The 14,501-nt window shown below is 43.5% G+C and overlaps 1 protein-coding gene across 1 annotated transcript in view; it reads right to left on the bottom strand.

The window, feature by feature from the left end:
• The window catches only part of BCL6 (BCL6 transcription repressor), a 52,061-nt gene extending 39,028 nt beyond the window's left edge, over positions 1–13,033 (bottom strand). Inside the window, exon 1 of the mRNA XM_053903550.1 lies at positions 12,941–13,033. The gene's annotated coding sequence lies outside the window, so the exon portion shown is untranslated. The remainder of the gene's footprint in view (positions 1–12,940) is intronic.
• Positions 13,034–14,501: the final 1,468 nt, after the last annotated feature.

Below are 14,501 nucleotides of genomic sequence, written 5' to 3'. Positions count from 1 at the left end.
TCTGTATCAGGTATGGTGCTAAAGGTTGCCGTTGTGTTCAGTCTTTAAAATGCAGTTACGCAGCGGTTGATATTAGCTATTGTCCAATATATTTAGGTTCATTCATGTGTGTGTATTTGCATTCCTTCCACCCGATTCAGTGAATATTTAATGGGCATCGACCATGCGTACAGAGGTACAAGAGGAAACCCCTGTCACTCAGGGCTCTAGGGCTAGTGCAGGCGAGAGATATCAACAAACACATAAGCAAAGACAATGGCTATCACCGAGCTACAACTGGTATATTTTGGGTGAATATGGGAATATTTCGGGTGATTGCTTCAAGCCAAGAGATCCAGGAAAGTTTCTTGGAGGGGTTGACTTTGAACACAATAACAGAAGAATGTAAAAGAATGAACGTATTCTTGAAATAAACATCAAAATAATAAGCATAGCTTTGAAATAATTAACAGCTAACATATATATGGTACTTAGCACGTGCTATTTTAAGTACTTTACACTTGTGAACGTATTTAATCCTTACAACAACCATATGAAATGAGTGGTATTTTCATCCCCACTTTACGGACAGGACGCTGAAGCACAGAAAGGTTAGGCAACTTACTGCAGCTCGAACAGCTCACAAACAACAGAGTTGGGATTTCAACCCCAGCGATTTAAGTCTTTGACCTTAGCCGTATGCTCTGTCTAGAAAGCTGTCTAGTTTGCAAAGAACTTTTTCCGCCATTCCTTAATGTGCTTTTAGTCATGACCCTGTGAAGCCACGATTATTATTCTAATTAGAAAGACGAGTCAATTGGAACCCAGAGTGGGAAGACACCAGCTGGGCTAGTTAGCTGGAGCTTAAGGTTCAAAACCTGGTCATTTAACCTCAGACAAGTGCCTTTTCCCGGGTTGAATTGTTAGCAAGTAAATATGTTCATTGCTCCTACTCTGAGCAAGGCCCTGTGCTAGCCTGTTCATATATGTTCTAATTTCATTCCCACAACAGCCCTGAGAGGTAGGTGTTGTTACATTTCAAAAGAGGAAACAGTTCAATGCAGCCTCTACTTGACTTTTTTTTTCTTTTTCTTTTTGAGAACACTAGTGATTTCTTATGAGGCATGTTGGTTTTCAGTTTCATGCTTTGCCTACTCTTTGGTCCCTGGGAACCCCTGAGGAGAGTATTACCTGTGCATTAACACACGCAGCTTCGCTGAGAATGGAAAATCCCAATTAATCTCTTTGCCAAAATCTTCCAGTCACTCCTGCATTTGGCCAACCTTTCCTGCGTGCTGAAAGTCAACATTTAAATATGAAACTCAGCTTTGGTTTCCAAAAATTTAATTGCATTATTAAGAATTGGTTGAAACTGGGCTTTGTGCGTCTAGGAGGGAAAGGCTGGGAACAAGGCTGACCAGACACTCCAGGCTGGTCAGCAATTCAGTGCAATTCCTGACAGGCTCGATGCAATCTGGGACTGGACTGGCCGTCTCCAGCTCGCTGTGTGCCCACCATATAGGGCATAATCTAGCCCCTCTGGGGGGAATATAAATCAGTGGCTAGAGAAAGAGACCAGCTTTACCAGGGATCCATTGACAAGTATGTCAAATGCCAAAGAAAGACAATTAGTCGAAAGCCAGTAAAAATTCATAGCCAGCGCCACAGCCTGAGGCAGCAGAGGCTGGATTCCCAGGCATCAGCTTTGTTTGTGCATGTGCTGTCCGAGCACCAGCTATGGAAGTCTCTGTGTTCAGCCCTGTTGCCTTCCGGGGTTTGATGAAGGCTCTTAGGAAGGTCATGATCTCAGCCTAGAATGGCAGCATTTAAAAGGGACAGCAAAGAAGAGAGGGAAGATGACTGATGCTTTCGGTGCAAGAAGAAGAATGGATGGAGTGAAAATTGGGAAATTTCCACTTTCAAGGCCGGGGTTATAATAAAGGGCTTTGTTGTTTTGCTGTTGTCAAACCTTTCAAAAGAGTCTTCTCTGCAAGTGGCTACCGGAGTCCTAGTACGATTTCTCTCTATGCCTCTTGCCTTGGTTTGCTCACTTGTAAAAAGGGAGAGCAACCGTCCCCTCCAGGTATTCTCTTGAGGATTCAATGTAATAAAGCTCAGTGACTGGCTCATTAATATAAAATGTGTAGAATGTAGGCTGTGTATCATGCACTCTCCTGCTATCCCAGCTGTACGGTAAAAAATAGAACTAAACAGTTAATATCGTTTAACAGAACCTTAGAGATCATCTGACCCAACACCTAAGTGGGGTAGAGGACGGGAAGGGAGAAGGCAGTAAGTGTCTTTGCCCAAGGGTGTCAGGTTCGAGGCTGATGGAGAGTTTGCCGGTGCGGGAAGGAGGGAGTTACTGACAACCGCTGTGAGCTAGCTACTCTGCTGAGCCCCCTAAATGTAATTTTATTTCCTACTGACAGGAGACATGGGCAGGTGCCTTCATCTCCTAAATCAAGAGCCAGAGGTCCCGAATGGAAATAGCCTCCCTGAGATCATAGAGCTAATAAACAGATGAGGGGGATTCAAGTCCTGGTTGGGTTAAATCCAAAGCTCATGCTCTTGACCTGACACCATCTCACCAAGTTTTCTGCTTCTTTGCAAAGACCCTCTTTTCAGGGTTTCCATAGCACCTACCAAGAACAGTGGTGGCTAGAGAAGGGGTTGTTTTTGGTTTTGTTTTTGTTGTTTAAGTAGGTCTATGAATCACAGTGTAAGCCTCCTTTATGCAGCTCGATCTTGCAGTCGATGGCTAAGTGCACTGGATGACAGTCTGACGTAAAGCTCGAACTCAAGAACCGTGAGACCATGACCTGAGTCAAGACCAAGAGTGGACGCTTAACCAACTGAACCACCCAGGCGCCCCTCTGGTACACAAATTTTTAAAGAAAGTATTCTGTCAGCATCCTATACACCATTATAGGTGGGGTTTTTTTTCTTTTTCTTTTTTCTTTTTTTTTTTGCATTACTTCAACCTATCGGCCCAGTATCCATCCACCTGTATACCACCAATGATCCCAATAAATTTACATACATAATTACCAAAAACCATACCTGTTACCACACATGTTATACATACATATATAGAGAGATACCTGCATATCTTCAGTGAATGTTGATTAAACCCCACTATGTGACAGACAACAAGTGAGTTGCTGCAAAATGTCACCAGTTAGAATCTAGTCTGGGAGAAATCAACCCGTGTTTGTATGGTCAATTAATCTACAATAAAGGAGGCAAGAATACACAATGGAGAAGAGTCTCTTCAATAAATGGTGTTGGGAAAACTGAAGAGCTACATGCAAAAGAATGAAAATGGACCACTTTCTTACACCATAACCAAAATAAACTCAAAAGGAATTAAAGACCTATGTGAGAAGGAGACCATAAAACTCCTAGAAAAAAAACATAGGCCGTAATCACTTTGACATCCGTTTTTGGCAATATTTTTCAGATGTCTCCTCAAGCAGGGGAACAAAAGCAGAAATAAACTATTGGGATTACAGGAAAACTAAAAAAGCTTTTGAACAGTGAAGGAAACCATCAACAAAATGGAAATACAACCTACTGAATGAGAGAAGGTATTTGCAAATGATATATCCAATATGGGATTAATATCCAAAATATATGAAGAACCTATACAATTCAACAACCCCAAACCCAAAGAATCCAATTAAAAAATGGGCAGAGGATTTGTATAGACATCTTTCCAAAGAAGACATACAGATGGCCACTGGCGCATGAAAAGATGCTTAACACCATTCATATTCAGGGAAATGTAATTCAAAACTACAATGAAATCGCATCTGTCAGGACGGCTAGAGTCAAAAAGACAAAACATAATAGGTGTTGGTAAGGATGTGGAGAAAAAAGAACACTCATGCACTATTGGTGGGAATGAAAAGTGGTGCAGCCTTGATGGAAGAAAACAGTATGGAGGTTCCTCAAAACTTAATTCTAAAGATGTATAGATAGATAGATAGATAGATAGATAGATAGATAATGGGATATTACTCAGCCATAAAAAGAATGAAATCTTGCCATTTGCAATAACATGGATGGATCTAGAAGACATAATGCTAAGTGAAATAAGTCAGAGAGAGAAAGACAAATACCATATGATCTCACTCATATTTGGAATTTAAGAAACAAAACAAATAAACAAAGAAAAAAAGAGACAAACAGAAAAAAACCAGACTCTTACCTCTAGAGAACAAACTGATGGTTACCAGAGAGGAGGGGGGTGGGGGGTGGGTAAAATAGGAGAAGGGGATTAAGAATACATTTATCATGATGAGCACTGTGTACTGTACAGAATTGTTGAATCATTCTTTTGTACACCTGAAACTAATATATGACACTGTTTGTTAATTACATTGCATGTTTAAAAATGAAACAAACAAACAAACGTGCCATGCAGTAATTCTACCACTGGGTATTTACCCGAAGAAAATGAAAACACTAATTTGAAAAGATACGGGCACCCCTATGTTTATTGCAGCATTATTTACAATAATCAAGATACGGAAGCAGCCCAAGTATCCACTGATAGATGACTAGATAAAGGAGATGTGATATATATGTGTGTGTGTGTGTGTGTGTGTGTGCATGTGTGTGTGTGTGTGTGTGTGTGTATGTATATGTATATGTATATGTACACACACACACACACACAATGGAATAACTCTCAGCCATAAAAGGCTGAGATCTTGCCATTTGCAACATGGGTACAGACCTAGACGGCATTATGCTAAGTCAGACAGAGAAAATCCAATACCCTATGACTTCACTTATATGTGAAACCTAAAATCAAAACACATGAAGAAGCAAACAAAACACAGGAACAGACCCATAAATACAGAGAAGAAACTGATGGTTGCCAGACGGGAGGGGGTAGGGGGATGGGCAAAATGGGTGAAGGGGAATGGAGATACAGACTTCCAGTTACTAAATAAGTCATGGGGATGAAAAATGCAGCATAGGGAATACAGCCAGTGGTACTATAAGAACCCTGTCTGGTGACAGATAGTAGCCACACGTGTAGTGAGCATAGCACACTTGTAGTGTAGACTTGTCCAATCGCTGTGTCCTACACCTGAAACGAATGTAACATTAGTTACACAATACTATACTCTACGTGTCCCCTATACTCTAACGAACAAACAAGCAAACAACTAAATAAACCTAGACTAGGATGCTAATCATCCCCAAAGTCATGCCATTGCTTATGCCACTGTTTTTTTTTTTTTATGTTTTTACATTTTTATTTATTCATTCATTCATTCTTGAGAGAGAGAGACAGACAGACAGAACACAAGTGGGTGAGGAGCGGAGAGAGACGGAGACAGAATCAGAAGCAGGTTCCAGGCTCTGAGCTGTCAGCACAGAACCCGATGTGGGGCTTGAATTCATGAGCCTAGAGCTCATGACCGAAGCCGAAATCGGATTCCTAAGGGATGGAGCCACCCAGGCGCCCCACTCCATTAAAAAAAAAAATCTGATGTTTAGGAAAACCAGTAGGCATTGTTCCCTAGCTATATTTTCTTATGCTCTTACTGGAAGTTTAGCTCAAAATCCAGGTTTCTTCTAAATTGTTACCATGTGCTGCTGTGACAAAACCACTCACAGCACAAGGCAGTGCCCTAAAAAAGGGTTTGGATTCACACTTGCTTGGCACATGGACCTTCCTTTTCACCTTTTTTATGTTTAATAGCTTAGAGCCTGTTAATCTGTGTGGGCTCCCGAATGTTTTATTTATTTACTTGCCCAAATTCAGGCCACTCAGGCAGCACTGTCAGCTGCTCAATTCATTGCAACAAGGTCTCTGAAAAGGCAGTTTATGGACAGGACACAAAGACTCTTAAAACAAAGCTGGTTTCTTTGGACCCTAACACAAATACCTGTGTGACCCTGGGCAAGTTACTTAACCTCTCGGAACCTCGGCTTTCTTATGTCTAAAGAAGGCAGTAATAACACCCAACCCACAAATGTACATAAGGATGAAAGGAGAAGTAATCTCCAGAACCTGGTGCATGGGGAACAAATAACACTTCATTTGGATACTAGCCATGTCCTCAGGAAGGCACATCTTCCAATCCCTCCTCCCATGCCCCTCCTGTATTCAAAAGCCCAGATGAAGCGTATCTTGAATTAGTCACCAGTTTGGAACTCCCTCTCCTCCTTTCCTTGCCACTGAGTTAGATAATCTATATGAGAGTCAGAGTGACTATTTCAGTGACACACACTTGCATTTCACTAATCCCCACTACATGGTCCAGCTTTAGAAGTGTGAAGCACTTTCTCACCCGTTACCTCATTTGATCTTTACAACAGCCCCATGAGAACCCAAGTCCGTGTTGTTTTCCTTCTTTGACAGATGAACAAGCAGAGGGTTAGAGAGGTCAAGCACCTAGTCCCGGGGCACACTTCTAGACTTAGGGCTATGGCTCTGAATTCCATCCATGAGCTTTCTATTATATCAAGCAGCCATGAGATTTTTGCTACATACTTAAAGAGAGACGCTGGGTGCTCTGGAAGAAATAAAACCAGGTAAGTAAAGGCTGAAGAAGAGTAAGTCAGTTAGTCTGACCCTATCCATCCCATGAAGACCCCACTTGGCCTCTGCCCAGTGTCCTTCTATCCTGAGCACTCCTTTCTCAGCCCATGGTCGCTCAGATCCTCCTGTGATTCAGAGGGTCACTCAAACTTGGGCTTCTCCATAAAGCCTTTGGCCAACCACCCCACCCATTTCTTCAACCAATATTTACTGAACGCCCATCAGTGTGCTCCACTGTCCTTTGGAGTTTCCTTCTAGCAGGGAGAAACAGACAATACCCTGGATAGTAAGTATGAAATGGCTTTGACGATAATAAATACTACAAAGGGGGGAAAGCAGGGCAGAGAGGCAGCAGGGTGCAGTGTGAGATGGGGTGCTGGGGAAGGTGCCACCAGATAGCTTACACCAAAGACTGACGAGAGGTGAAGGAGGGAACTATTTGGCTATCTGGGGTAAGAGGTACCAGGCAGTGGGAACTGTAGGCACCAAGGCCACGAGCCAGTGCATGCCCGTTGGCTGCTCCTGAAGATGCCACCAGAGCAGAGTGAAGGAGGGCAGGGCACTGACAGAGGACAGAGAGGAAAGGGGAGTATGTTATATACACCCCATTGGGCACTGGAAGCTCTTTCTATTCCTCTGGAGGAGATGGAAAACCATTGACGGCTTGGGCAGGAGCCCAAGTTTATTGTCACAGAATCCCTCTAGCCTCTCTGTGCCGACGGGCAAGGTAGGAACATAGAGACCATTTAGGGAGCTATTATAATAATCTTGGAGGGAGGTGATGACGGCTTGGACTAGGAAATGGTGAGGAATATTCTGTATGTAATGTTCTGTATATAATTTTCTGGTAGTTTGTGGGTTGTGGAGAAAAAGGAAGCAAGCCCGGCTTCATTTTTTTTTTTTTTTTTTTTTGGTCTGAACAACTATAACAGATGGAATCGTTATTTACCGAAAAGGGAAAGACCGCAGGTGGAGCAGATTTGAAGGAGTTCGGGGCACATGAGGAACTCGAATTTGGATGGCTCAGTTAGAGCAGCCAAATAGACAGTCAGAAAATGGGGTCTGGTCAGGAGCTGGATTCCTGAGTCTGGAGTCCCAGAGAGAAATCTAAGCCAGAGATAGAAATCCACGAGTTGTCAGCGGTAAGATTTTATTAAAACTGTGGAACTGAATAAGAACCCCAGGGAAGTGAGCGCAGAACAAGAAGTCCGATGGCTGAGTCTTGGGACCCTCCTCAGTTAGAGATCTGGGAGAGGAGGAGAGATGAATGAGGCATGGTCAGGGAAATGGGGAAAAAAACCCTCAGTTATCCTTTCTGTGGGATCCTAACAAGACTTGTCTACGCTCTTCAACTCTTGGTTTATGTTTCCTTGATGGAGGCTGACGAGAGGCATCTTTAGCGTGAGACTGTCAGTTCTCTACTCCCCACAGGGCTTAGCTTCTAGGAGCCTGCCAGTGAAAACCCAAGTGGTTGTCTTACACTGAATCGTTGTATGATTCAGTGTAAGAAACGCCAGGAATCGTCTGGCTTTGTGATTTCCCAACTGTATTCCTCGGAGCAAGTCAAGGAGTTATTTTCTCTCGTCATTCAGAACATTATAAAGCTGTGGCCCTCCTTCCCTAGAAGGGCTAATAAAAGCAACGACATCCCGGCAGTCGCTACCTCACCCCTTCTTTCTAAGAAATATTTGTGACTTTCGTCAGGTCTCAGACATGTCAGGAAGCTCCAAGTGCCTGGCTCTGGTCGAGAACAGGGCAGAGGGGCCCAGAAGCCCATTGTACTCAGAGAACCTCGGCCTCATTTCCGACTTATACGAGAAAGGAAGGCACTGTGTGCCACATTCCTTCCTCTAAAGACCAGTGAAGGCCCAGCTCCTAGACAGGGTCATAGAGATCATCTAGTCCAGCCACCTCTTAGATGAGGAACTTGGGCCTAGAAAGGCCCCAGGATCTTTGCTCAAAATCACACGGCAAGTGTGTTTGCTCCGAGACTAAGAACCAGGTCTCAACTTGAAACTTTCTGCTCAGATTCAGACTCTCTTAAATTCTACTAGCATTTGCTATTTGCCTGGAAACACACCGGGTGCTTTTACGTGTTGTCATTCTTTTTTTTTTTTTTTTTTTTTTTTTTTTTAATTTTTTTAACATTTATTTTTGAGACAGAGAGAGACAGAGCATGAATGGGGGAGGGTCAGAGAGGGAGACACAGAATCCGAAACAGGCTCCAGGCTCTGAGCTGTCAGCACAGAGCCCGACGCGGGGCTCGAACTCACGGACCGCGAGATCGTGACCTGAGCCGAAGTCGACCGCTCAACCGACTGAGCCACCCAGGCGCCCCACGTGTTGTCATTCTTAATCCTCGACACAACCTTTAAGACTAATACTATTATCTCTCTTTCATAGAGGAGAAAGAACAATGATGCTCAGACAGGACAGTGACGTGTCCAGGGTCACATAGCTGGCATGTTGGAAGAGTAGGATTGGAGCCCATGTCTGTTTGACTCTGAGTCCAGTGCTCACTCCAGCACATCTGCTGCCTTCCCCAGCGGAGCTCATCTCGCCAGGTTATGTTTACGCACAGTGTAAGTGGCTGCCCCAAGACCCTGCCCCCCTGCCAATAGGTGAGTCCTCTCCAGCTTGGTGTGTTAGTGAGTAATTTAACGTTGAGCCCAGAGTATGGACTCTGGAACCAACTGCCTGGGTTTGAAGCATGACTCTACCATTTATTAGCTCTGCAACTCTGAGCGATGTACCTTCCCTAAGCCCCACGTCCCTCATCTGTAATATGGAAACAATAATCTACTTATCCCCGGGGAGTTAGGATTAAGTAACATAATATCTGTAAATCACTTAGCACAATGTCTGACATGCATAGCTGATGTTCAATCAATGTTAAATGTGATAGTCAATGGGTGACTTTTAAAAAACCCTGGAGCTGTTTTGGAACATACTGTCAAATGCCTCAAAATTCCTTTTTGGAGTATGTCCAGGTGGGGAAGCCAGTTCCAAAATTCAGGCCTGACATGTGTTAGGAGTTTCAACAACATACTCTTATCAATCAGGGTTCAACTAGGAAGGATAACCACCACAATGATACGGAATTATAGGAATGAGATTGTATACAACTGATAGAAGACCAAAGGTGTAAAGTGGTAAGTCCTAAAACCCCTTTGAAATACCAATGAAAAAATATTGGTAGTGAATATACTCGCATATGTATACAAAAAAGGACTGGAGGGAAACTCACCAAAATGTTCACAGTGGATATTGCTGAACGATGGGATCACGAGAGGTTTTATTTTTACCTTCACTTATTTGCTTTCTGATTTTGTACACTACACTGATATTCAAATCAGAAATTATTTGTTAATGTCTATTTCTCATTTCTTTCTTACTTTACCTGACAGCTTTCCCTGCCCCCCTCGCCCCCCTGCCCGCCCCCCCCCCCGCCCACTAAAAAACAAGGTGGAAGGAGTTAGAATGGACATAGAATAAGAACACAAGGTAGATAATCACTGGATTTGAGTTAGTAAACTCAGTCCTCTGGACTCTGGACTCTGAGAGTCATGAACAAAAGGTATTACCAAGTGAGAGCTTGAATATCTATCTATCTATCTATCTATCTATCTATCTATCTATCATCTATCTATCTATCTATCTATCTCCATCTCCAGCATGGTAGTGCTATGGAACAGGCACTCAACTGGGCTGGAGTCCTGGCCCATCTCAGGGACTGACTGGGTCTTATACTCCTCGTCTCGCTTTTCTCCTCTCTAAAATAAGAGCCCTCCATATCAAGGGTTTCCTGTTGTGTCTGCGTGTTTCATTTGCCACTGCTCAAGGTCATTGGCAGAGGGAAGGATTGGGTTGGATGCTAGGTGATCGCAGTGAGACCTCTAAATACCATGGGGAAGAGGGGCAACTCCCCTGCTTGCACCATCCTGCCAAGAGAGAGGCAAATTAAAGACGAGAAGCTTGGGCATCCTTTGACATTCTTGGTTAAGCAGGTTTAGACCAGAATCTGATGGTCTAGAGAGAATCCTAGAATGTCAGGCCTGGAAGTGTCACAGACCATGCAGTTCAACTCCCCTTTTGAGAGATGGAGGTGCTGACACTTACAAAGTCAAATCACTCATCTGAGACCACACAGAGCCTGGAGAGAAGCAGAGACTTCACAATCCCAGACAAGTATGCCTTCCACCATATCTTGATCTCTCTGAGGTCTCATCCATGGTTGATTTTATGATGCTAATAATGAGTGAGAGAGGAGGAGAGAGGGGAAGAGGGGGTCCTCAAATCTCAGTCTTTTTGGTAGGAACTAGAAAACAACAAATTGGTTGGTTTTCTTTAAGATCCTGGACTTTCAACAGTAGTAGACCTAGCTTCTGATCAACGGTCACTATTTCTTCTCCCAGGATTCCAGAGGCGATCCAGGTGGTCATCAGTCTAGACTCTGCTGGACAAAGCTTATGGGCAGAGCCAACAGGCTTATTGTGTGTTCCATATCTCACCTTCTCATTGGTAACAGGTATGCACTTGCCTAAAGTTACTACCTGGATCTCAACAGAAACCTCCTAGCCAGTCGTTGCTCCCAGAAAACCTTCCTACCAGTCAACTCACACATAGCTGGCCATTCAGCTAAGACAAGTAATGAGCCAAGAAAAAACAAAAAGAGAGTGTGGTTTTGATATACAGGATTTTACTACTGGCATTAGTCAAGTAATTGTGGGCCAGCGAATTTTCAAAGCAGCCTTAACAAATAATCCTTTTCCTTGATATTCAGACACTGTGCAGAGAAAGAAAGATGAGAGTATAATCTTCTCAAAGTTTCATTTTATTAGTCCTTTGAGTAACACCATAAACCCAACTCTCGAGTCTAAAGACTTAATCTTAAAAGATTCTTGTGTGGGAAGAGGCAGCAAGGTGTACAAAAAAAAAAAAAAAAAAAAAAAAGGAAGAAAACCATGATGAGCCTAAAGTCAGAAAAATGATTCTGTTTGGGTGCTTCTGTCTATCAGGTGTATGACCCTGGGCAAGGAAGGAATTTCCGTTTCTGACCTTGATTTTCTCCATGAAAAACCGGGATATTGTCCATACTTGTCCTCTTAAACACTACCATGTTGTTCATAGGATCAACACAGTGGATATGAAAATGTTTGGATATTGGGGCACCCGGGGGCTCAGTCAGTTAAGCATCCGACTCTTGATTTCAGCTCAGGTCATGATCTCATGGTTTCATGGGATTGAGCCCCAGGTTGGGCTCTGAGCTGATAGCAAGGAGTCTGCTTGAGACTTTTTCCTTCCGTCTCTGCTTGTCCCAACATCCCTTGTATACATGCTCGCTCCAAACAAACAAGCAGACAAACAAACACTAAAAAAATATTTGGATATTGCTGTTTTCATTAAGTGTGGTTTTCGTGTTACCTTTCAATAATAGCATTAGACCTCTTTACGTAATGAATTTGGTCTCTGGGTATCAAATACTTATATTTCTGAATGGATTTGGAAAAGAAGGGAGAAGAAGCAAAAAAAGAAACATCACTCTTTTCCTGGAAAGCTCTCTTGTTTAATCCTCTTCTTGGAGTGAAAAATCCCAGCCACACTGTAGGGAACAGCACAGGCTTCTCTTTGATGTCACCACCCACCCAATGGCCAGGATCACTTCCCCTTCTTTCACGAACAGACTCAAAACCCTTATGTGTGGGCTTCTCTGGTGACCACGTTAAACATTCAAATCCCCTGCTTGAACATGTACCATTACCTAAACAACCGCAAGGAAGACAGAGGCGAAGGAAGAGGAGAGAGGGCAGAAAGAGAAGGCTAGGACTGTACTCTTTGGAAGGAGCATGATTAACGAGACTTATATTTTAGTGTAGAGCCAAATAGTTTTCTTCAAACAAAGAAGGTCACAGCAATCTCAGACAGGAGCAGACAGGAGGAGAAACATGAGCCTTGCTTTCCAACTAATGGCGTAACCACCCATTTGTGGTTCTTTAAAGAGAATGCTGGGATGAGCCAGGCCTTAACACCCTGCCCTGCAATAACAAAAGCATGGACCCAGCCTTTCAGGTACAATCCTTCTAGGGATGGGCCTCCCTCCCTCGGGGCCTTGGGTTCTTCTCCCTGAAGCCAGGGTGAGTCCTGAAAACATTCTTAACCCTTCGGATCCACACACACCAAGCTGCTATGTCTACCAGCTTTGGATAGCACTACTCCTTAACCCAGCCAGCAAATCAACACAAACCCCCAGTGAGTGGTGGGAATCAGAGAAGTGAGGGGGTGCGGGTGCCCAGCAAGAGAGTTAAGGTGGGAAACCTCACTAGCTCCTTTACTACGCCACTCTTTAAATTTTGAGTCACTATGCATACCCCGCAGTTCAAAATTCCTCCAACTTACCAGATCTGGCCAGACGCTGCCAAGGTTGCCCCTCGAACAACTATGACAGCTTGACACGGTGTTCTCCCAGTTGCATTTCAGATCTTCCCATGTGCCTCCTTTCAAGTGGTCAGTTCCCAGCTGGATCAAGAGAGACCATCCTGGTATAAGACAAAGCTAGCGATCATTAGCTGGTGTTTAGTCTTGAGCAGTACATGTATAATTGTACTAATCGGTTGATTGATGCAGGCTCAGTTGGGAAATGCTAAATTTTAAGGAAGTGCAACCTTTTAACTTCTGAGCTGGAGCAGGCGGTATGCCAAAATGAGAAGGACCGGATTAAATTATAGAACAATGCTTCGAGCGATGGGCACTGAGCTAGGTATAAACTGGGTCTCTGAATTCTCAGAGGATCCAGTGAGAAGTAAGCAGGCAGGTAATTGTCAGGTACCATAACAAATACTGGCAAGGTGATCTTGCTCCCTCCTGTTTGCCAGGTCCAGGTTTGGGCATGTCAGTCACCTCAGCTGAACTTTTTTTTCACAATGCCGTCATCCATATTTAGTTGACCTTTATTACCCAGAACCCCATGGCTCGGAATCCTGGAATACTGGTGCCTTTAGCATTAAAAGACTCAACTAGCTCATGTGCAGAGTTGGTTTTTTCCTCTTCCTCAACAGGTTTGAACAACTCATTTCTCTCTCTTTTTTGATATAAAGGTAAAACCCAGAATCAGCTCAGAATCAGCCTGGTAAGAGGGAACAGAACCAGAAGAGTCATAAAGTCTGGAGTTCAGGTTCTTTAGAGGTCACTCCATACTTGAGTCTCCAACATAACACGTCTAACAAAGTGTCCATTGAACTCCTTCTTTGCTGAACTCCTTCTTTGATAGCTCTAGGCTGGGATCTCTCTGACTCCCAAGGTGGACAATTCCATGGTTGGTTAGCTTGAAAAGAGGAATAGTTTAAACTTGGATTTATTTTCTGGTCCAGTTATAGGAAGGGATTCACCACAGCAAGAATGCACTTACCAAAGATATTTGGGGCTGTGTGTGATTGGTGACCTCCGTGGATCCATGACCACAGACTATACCCCAAATCCCAACCCGTATGTAAGGCCTTGGTTAGGACTGTGAACAGACAAAATTGTACACTGCATGTAGTATACCTCTATTGCTAAGACTAGAGAAACGTTTTCAACATTTCCCTGTCATTCTTGGTCACAAGGAAAGGAACTTGATCTGATCTACTTTAACTTTAGCTGTTAAGAGAGCATGTAAAAATCAGGTCACTATCACACTTTTTCAGACACAAGATGAAGGGTCAATCTCTCCCAGCACCTTAGTCACGTCTACAGGTTTTCTTCCCTTTGAAACTCTGCCTGAGTCAGAAAATCAGAGATCTGAATACCTAATACGGTTTTAGAACTAAAAGATTTCCAGATGACTTCCTCATCTTAAAACTAGGAAACTGAGGTCCAGAGAGAGGAGGCAACTGAGCCAAGGTCATAGAGCCCTTCCAAGATGGAGTCAGGACTAAATCACAGGTCTCCCTACAACTAGTCGAGTGCTCTACTCTTCATT

Source organism: Panthera pardus, unplaced genomic scaffold, assembly GCF_024362965.1.
Source record: "Panthera pardus isolate Hobbes unplaced genomic scaffold, ASM2436296v1 HiC_scaffold_16, whole genome shotgun sequence".
Classification (NCBI taxonomy): domain Eukaryota; kingdom Metazoa; phylum Chordata; class Mammalia; order Carnivora; family Felidae; genus Panthera; species Panthera pardus.
The sequence above is the reverse complement of the archived record's forward strand: the minus strand, read 5'-3'. Positions and strand labels throughout refer to the sequence as shown.